General features: G+C 39.2%; 1 protein-coding gene across 2 annotated transcripts in view; it reads left to right on the top strand.

Annotated features, from left to right (window-relative positions):
* Positions 1-8,498, top strand: part of LOC107095772 (cyclin-dependent kinase-like 5) — an 83,223-nt gene that overhangs the window by 20,699 nt on the left and 54,026 nt on the right. The gene's annotated exons all lie outside the window — the stretch shown is intronic.

An 8,498-nucleotide genomic window follows, 5' to 3' on the forward strand; every position in this document is an offset into this window, starting at 1 on the left:
GGAAGTTATGAAGTGTTATTTAAAAAGTTTGTCCTGAGCGATCTTTTTTCAGGAAAAAGAACCGGAGAAAAAGCTTGAAGGTGTAGACACAGAGAGCCTGTCTTTAACAATCATAAAGACAGATTCCAAATCAAGGAAATTTCTGAAAATATACTTTTTTAAGGAGAGCCAGCTGATTAAATTGTTTGTTTGCTTCACTCTGTTTACTGAAGCAGAAAGACACACAAATGCTTTTTAACAATCGAAGGCTGAAATACTAGTTGTTATAATTATGTATTCAAAAGATCTATTTTGTTTAATTTCCTCTTCTTGTTTTCATCTTTGTCAAAATGGCTCCTACTTTCCCTTATTGCCGTTTATTTTGTTTTAACTGAAAAGCCGGGGAAACATCATCCACTGCAGCACCAAAGAAAAATGGAAGCCCATGAAAAGTAGACAGCCCACACTGCAGTAACAGCCTTGTCATCTTAGCTCATTTAAAAGAAGATGCTGTGGCAGAAATTGACAGCAATCCAATATGAGTGAGAGAAATTGCCTCCTACTTACAGGAAACTGCAACAAGGACACAAAACATTCTCTCAACCTCCTTAATCAAAGTTCTTGATGGCTTTGTTCTCGCTCTGAAAACTCTGCGTCTGCCCTCATTACATTGTCGCATCAACGATATTACTCAGTGTCGCCACATTTCGAATGCCAGGGAGTCAGCTTACATCGAAGAAATGTAACACTTGTTTTTTCAGCAAGTGAAAAGATGGAGGGGGGGTAGAAGAAAAAAATGGACAGTACCGGGCTAAGCCGGAAACACAGCCTGTAATTACTGGGCTTTATTATACAAACTGATTGATCAAACAGCTAGGCAGCTGCAAATGCCAATGTCTCCATTTTAAACAGAACGAACATCAATAGACCTCATTTAGGTTCGCACAGCAGATGGAGTCTGCTTTCATGCCGCGCTTCCTTTGTTGTGTTTACCGGTGCAAAAAAAATCCATCATCAACAATTGGGATAAAAAAAAAAATTCAAAATGTACTAATTTCTTTAAATAACTAAAGAAAAATCTCATCTCCTGGATAGACGGATAATCCACCCACTAAATTCTGGCCTTCTTGTGTTTCACGGTTTCCTCGGTTGCTTTTGACGGATGTTTAAAAATAAACCCACTCATACATGTGGCGTGTCAGAGCATGTGTGGATTTATCCTCTGGCCGCTGATCAATATGGACCTCTGCCATCTGGAAAATGTTTGCATTGTTTGTGTGAATGAAGCCCCCACATTTTTCTAAGAACTATCTCGCGGATCCAAGCTGCATCATTATTTGTGCGCATAAATGCGACAGAAATAGCACACAGTCAAAACACGTACTTCCACACATGCTAAACACATAAAATCAGCTCATGCTGACATTGAAATATATCACATGAACCCACTTAGTGTTCATGGTTCTGCTAATGTGGACAGAGAAGTGCGTTTCTGCATGAGTCTGCAGCTGCTCGTTCTTATCTTTTCTATACACTTTTAATCATGATGATTAGATGAATAGAAAGTATGGATGTAAATATAGAAAGGAAGCAAATACTCAGACTACTTTTCAGTAGTTTCCTCCCAATAATCTGAACATATTTGAAGAGACGGGCGATCACAGGGTGCGGACGCCGCATCTGCTGTACGGCATGCGTACATAAAGAGAGGAGGCAGCTGGGCCGATTATGGCACAAAGATGGGATAAAATGAGATGACTGATGTCAGGATGTGGAGGGTTCAGGTGTGACCCTTTTATTGTCTGTATGGTGGCCTGCAATGATTCTCAGTAGTTTGGAACTGCTGATGATCATCATGACAGATTAGATTTTTACTGAAGAACTCAGCTGTAAAATTTAGAAAGAGTAGAGCTGCTCTATCTTAATTAGATATTATGTAACAGTAAAGGGTAAATATTGCAATATGTAGTGAGACATAAACTGTTTATTCCCTGAGATTCCTTGTTGACCTTAACTTAACTATCCTTTAATGAGACTGTGCACCATAGACAGGCAGCGAGATGATCGGTAACTACTTTTGCGACAAATTTCCGAAGCTTTGACCTGTTGATGCATATTTAGGTCAAATATGTAGCAACTAATTTTCATGTTTAGATTTCCAAACATCTACAAACATTTGCATATTTATGCTCTTCATGTCATTCATGTCTTGCAATGATGTATCTTGACATATTGTAAAAATTGCATTTTTTTTTTAAAGCCCAAGAAAAACTAAACAAACCTTATAGATATATAACCAAGCCAATGAGTCCTCTTTACTCAGTAACGGCTTCCACACTGAAGAGAGTTGTGGTTACCACAACCTGGAAGGGCTTAGGAATGGTGCATTCACTGTTCGGTTAAAAAATCTGTTGTTTTTTTTGTTCTTTGTTACTACTTTGGTCTCTATATCTTAATATTTGATTATTTAATCTTTAAATTCTAGTGAGGGACAAAAGTGTGTCAACCCAGTGATGGATTTTTGGCTGAATAATTTAAACCTTTAGTTGTTTTGGGTCTTAAGATACAGTTAAACTACACACATCCTAACTGTTTCATTTCAAATTTACCAGAATATCTTATGATTGACTTTTTCTTAATTTATTTCTGTGATTTATATGCAGCAAAGGGAAACGTAACCTTTAAAAATAGCAGGAATATTTCACCCACTGAAAAATCATCTTCAGGGATTTTCTTTCTTATGTCTCACATGGTCCCATACCTTTGGCCAGTACAAAGGAGAGATGGTTTTATTTGGACAGAAATGGTCCTGGTTTTATGGCTTTCCACATTTTTTCCCCTGGCTGCTCTGTGTTTGATCTTTGCTCCTGAAATGCATCTGCATAGTGAATCTTTTGGCTCTATATATTTCATGGAATGGTTCTATAACCTTTTTATGCTTGCAGAATATTAACAAGTGGGTTTTTTTCTTCTCCTTTTTCTGAGGCCTTTTGAGCTTTCTTCTTTTGTGTGATGATGACTCACTACCACAAACATATTGCATGGAGGCCAGACTTTGGTAGGTCTTTATTCTTAAATGAAACCGGATACCCACTCACACCTTATTGCCATTGCAGTCATTTTCAAATATTTAATGTAATTTTAATTTTAAATCAACTGCTAATCACAGAAGTTTGGATATTTTTGTCACCACTTTATGGTGATTGAAAAATATTGTGTTACTGTTTATTATACGTTTAACCCTCTCAGGCTCAAATTGAGTTGTAGTTGCAGGAAAAATCTGATATTTGTAGAAAATTATCAAATGGGTTAGTAATATACAATTCAGAATTTTTTTGAGAGAGACCTTCACATGCAATGAATTCTGGGATGTTGCAGATTTGCAACAGTGGCCCGGAGTGGTAAATTACACTGAAGACTGATTCTGAAATGAATGTTAACTTTATTTGAATGTCACAAACAAAAAATAAACAAAACAAAATTCGAATAAAAAAATGTTCTCTCACAAAATTAGAGATAACTTTTTCTCAAACTTTTTCTCTACCGACATCTCAAAACCACTTGAGAAGGCCATTTCTGTTAAACTGTTGCTCAAAATATAGGCAAACTAGTAGATAAAGCATGATGCATCCATTGGTACCTGTTTGGGCACACGTTGCGAATCCACAACATTGAAATCGAGATGCCTCTGGTGAAAAACCCAGAGGAGATCAAATCTACTAATTGGCATGTGTCATATCTATACACAGTCATGATTCATCTAATGTAGTATTGATTTCAAAATAATGGAAATTGGTAGAGATACTTACATGAAATTGGTGCTTAGAAAATCTATTTCATTGACACCAATGACTGGGCCATGTTGAAAGTGAGTCAGCAGTGCTATCTGGTGAGCTGGATAGAAACTGTTGCAAATGCACAACTAAGTCCTTCTGTTGTACTTCTGAGTAACAAAAGCTCTTAAAATATGGATGTGGAGTAATTAGCTAAGTAGGATTTAGCTGTTGCAAATCTGCAACATCTGCCTGGAGAGGGTTAAGACTCAGTGGGTGAAAAGTTGGGATGCCTGCTTAGATCTCCATGTAGAGAGTTCCTTGCAAATGTTCAGATCATTCGAAGATTTTACATTTTATGATACAACCCAAAGCTAGATTATAGTTGGATTTTTTGTCATAGACAAATTCTTTTTTTCTCTCTCAGTGTCCTGTCTGGCAATGTGGCAATAATTGGCAATAATTGTCTTGATGCCAAAAAGAGCCCAACAAATGTTTATTTCACAGGTGGAGCAGTACGGCTATTGCCATAGTGTTCCATATAGTGTTGCATATAAATAGCTTTATTATAATTCATGCAGGGAGTATTACAGATTATATGAACACTGCAATGGGAAAGTAGAACAGGACAGGAAAAACAAGAAAAATGAGAAACGATGAAAGAAAGAGGAGATAAAAGGGAGATAATGATAAAACATCTTCAGTCTGCTTCATCACCTGCAAAGAGATGTAAAAAGAACAGCACAATCAAAGGATATAGTATGAGAGATACAGTAAAGTAACACTTCTATACTATCACTGAAGTATAAGTAGTATTATTTAATCTGACATGTATACTGTGGTAGCTGAAGATAAGAATATGGGCTTTCTGTATCGAAGTGAATCTCTTAGTACCTGGAACCAAGCACCTGTAGTTGTCATAGACAAATTCTATTGTAAGTACTTCAAAACGGTAAAGATGAAAAAAAAAATACAAAGGGATAAAAAAAAAAAGGCTTTTTCTTATGAAATTGGAATGGTGTCTAAGTATTACTGTAAGCTCCAATGAGTCAGTACCTTACAGGAACAACTCTACCGGGTATTCCTTCTGGATGTCTTTAATGGTTTTGCACATTTGGAAACTCATTTTTTTAATCATTCTTTTCTGTAAAATGGCTTAATCCCAGTGGAATTAGGTGGATGGTGTCTGTGAGCATTATTTTCATTTCCTAACTAGAGATTTAACATTATAACTTAATTTTTACACATTGGGGTTCTTTGATAAAAGCCATTAAACCGCAGTTTTTGTTGTACATTTAGGGTTATTAACCTACGGCTACATTTTTAAGTCTTTCGAAGCTTCCAACAAGTTTCTTTTTGGATTGCTTTGTATTTAGCTCCATCCATAATGTCTTTATCAGCTCTAGCCAGCATCTCTCTTCCCACCAAAGGAAAGCGTCCCCACCGCTGGAACCATCATGCTTCACTGTGTGATGCTGTGTTCAGGGTGATGTGTTGTGGTAGTTTTTCCTGCTTTCATACTGTTTTGCAAACAGGCCCAACATGTCTGTTTTTGTCTGACCATAGCATCGTCTCCCAGCGGTTAACTATGTCCTAAATGAGCTGTCGCCTGAATCTGGAGCAAAACTAATTGTGTTGATCGATTCTCCTACAGGAGGCCTGGATTTCTCCAGTTCATCCAGATTTCACCCTCCATTTATCTGACCTCGGTTTAATTGGTGCTTGTGTTGGTTGGTTTGAAGTTGTGCTAGATTCTTTCTATTTTCACGTGACTTGATTGAAGAGAGCTCTGTGAATTCTTAAAAGCTTAGGATATTGTGGGGAGATTTGGCCTAATGGGTTAGAGCAGTGTGCTTGTGCTCTGAGAAGGTTGAAAGTTCTCGGTTTGATCCCCACAGCCTCCACTCTGGGTCCACACTCCTAACTCCTGATTGCTCCCAAAGGGGTTTAATGCAGAGGTTTAGCGGCTGCCTAGCTAAAGGGGTAAGTCACCCGTCCTGCAATTCCCAGCTGGAGGGAATGGGGAATACCAGTATGCGTCCTGCTTTGGAGAGTGGCAGCCTAGTGGTTCGGGCATTGCGCTTGGAATCCTGAGGTTCTGGGTTCAAGCCCCACTCCGATGGACCGCCACACTGGGTCCCAGAGCAAGACCCTAAGGGTGATTGCGTGTGTCTCGCAGTTAACGCATATATGCCCCTTCCACAGAGACTCCGTTGCACATCTCCAAAATTGTAGGTGACCGCAGACAGGAGGCCTCTGATTGGTCAAATCTACATCTGCTCTACACTATCCGTATTTCCTGTTTGGCTTGTTTTGTTTGTATGACCGCCATCGTGGAAAATGACTCGTGAAGATGGACCAGCTAGAAGAGCGAGGCGCGCGATCCCCGCTCTTTTTCGCCCTCATGTCCCTCCATTGTCGCGCAAACTTGCCCCCACTTCCTTGCCGCCTCGGCCGTATCTAGACCCACAGCTAGTTCATCCTTGTTTGTCTTGCGTTATAGTAGAGTAGAGTAGCTTTGCCTCGTCTGTTCCTGTTTGGCTGTGACGCCATCCTGGAAAGAAACATCAGCTGTGCTGCTTCCATCAACACCCTTGTTTATAGATGTTGGAGATCGGCCTGTTTTCCAGTGTGGTCCTGTTTCTCTGACCGTGACTGAGTGGATGTGCTCTCCTCGTCCTCTGACATGGGAGCTGCCTTGGAGCTCATCTGCCTGGCTGTGTGTTTCCTGGACGGGGCCGCCTTTTACAGTTGCTTTTTGTATCTCTGCTTCTGTCTCCTTGAACCCCAGTGAGCCTCAGCAGATGGCCGCTCACACTGAGCCTGGTTCTGCTGGAGGTTTCTTCCTGTTAAAAGGGAGTTTTTCCTCTCCACTGTCACTACAAGCATGCTTAGTGTGAGGGATTGTATTTGAGTCAATGCAATCAACTGGTTTTCCTTAGATAGAAAACTTTGTATCAATTTGACTGTATGATCTGGTTGAACTGTAAATTGCCTTGAGATGACATGTGTTGTGAATTTTGGCGCTATATAAATAAACTGAATTGAATTGAATTGAATTGCGTTGTGGCGTGGAATAACATAGCGCACACCACGCTTCAATATTAGACATAAATCAAAAATATCTGTGAAAAGCTGACTGCAACACACTGCTGTGGGAGGATAACCAGCCGTTTAACCCCCACTCTGCTCCCCGGGCGCCGCAAAATGGCTGCCCACTGCCAAGGGGATGAGTTAAATGCAGAGAGTTAATTTTGTTGCTCTGTACTAAAGTGTAATGAAAATAAAACGCAGGAGAAAAAAAAAATATTTTATGACATAGCCCAGAGATCTTCACCTTTTTCTCTCTGACCTGTTTGGTTACATAAAGTTTTTGTTTTTAAAATAGCAGAAATTGTAAAAAAACAAAAACAAAAAAAAACATCTTTGAATATTTTTCCAAGGTGGGTCCTACTTCTGCTTATGGCCATTGCAGCCCCAAAGTCATTCCAGTGGTCGTATTGCAGAGTGCTTATAAACATGGAGTTAAATTCTTCATGAGGCTGTGCTAAAGTGTCACTTCGTATGCAGATGACACAAAGTCTCTCTCCATCTGAACAAGTTTTATCATCACTTTTTGGTACAGAAAGTACCTACATTAAAACTGCATCAGGCTGTTAAACTGTGTCAGCTGAGGTTGGGCACACTGGAACATCAGGAAACTTTTGTTTTACTCCTCTGGCTCATCTTTAATTGATTTTTTTGTCCATTTAAATTATGAATATTCGAAAAACAGATTCAAGAATTCCTCTCTGACACAATATGTTGTGAATACACTGTTTTATAGTGAGACACGGACTAGAAATGAGCTGCTACTAGGTTCAAACCTATAAAGATGCTATAGCAAAATATGCCTTATGAATCTCATTGATACAGGTAGAAAAATAAAAAAAAAGATGTTGAGAATAGCTTCTTTGTTCAAACATTTTGTTTCTTTTTCAAGAGTTGTTCAGAATCAAGAAGCCACTCAAAGAGGAAACAAAACATTTCAGTGAATAACATCTTATGTTATTCTTTTTTTCACTGCACCATCATCACCATGATCATCACCAATTTTGCTGTGAAATGTTTTTCACTGATATCCTGCAGCTTTAATAAATGTTTAGCATCTTGTTTTCACCATAAGCACTATTATAAGCATGGTTAACCAAAAATAATACAACACAGCAGTTTACATGGGAACTTTTTTATCATCTGCTGAAGTCAAATCTGGGTCAGTTTTGTTTTCCTTTGAAGTGGGATGAAGTATCTTCAAGGCAGATAAGGAATTATGTCTCGCACTAAACGGCTTCTTTTGGTACCAATGGACAAAAGACCAAAACTGGAAAGACCACAAAAGATAAGAGAAAAAGCAGACCTAGCAGCACCTACTGAAACCTTGTTTTTTTTTTTTTTTAGTAGCGTAACTGAAAAGCTAAAGCCGGGCATACACTGTACAATTTTTTTTCAGCAGCTCACACTGAATGAAGCATACGTTCGTTCAGTGTTCATTCATGAATGAAGCATGCAAACCGTAGGGTTTCGTCGTACAGTGTGAGTTCACAGCTCATGATGCATGCTCGGCCCGACGCTCTGATCCGATCTACCTGCTCACAATGCACGTGACATCGGACTCAGCTCCGCAGAGAGATGGCACTACTGGGACTCATCTATCCGGAAGCCAAACCAGTGGAAGATTAAAGGAATAGTACACCCAAAACATGATTA

The sequence above is a fragment of the Cyprinodon variegatus genome, unplaced genomic scaffold (genome assembly GCF_000732505.1).
Source record: "Cyprinodon variegatus isolate N-32 unplaced genomic scaffold, C_variegatus-1.0 Scaffold572, whole genome shotgun sequence".
Classification (NCBI taxonomy): Eukaryota; Metazoa; Chordata; class Actinopteri; order Cyprinodontiformes; family Cyprinodontidae; genus Cyprinodon; species Cyprinodon variegatus.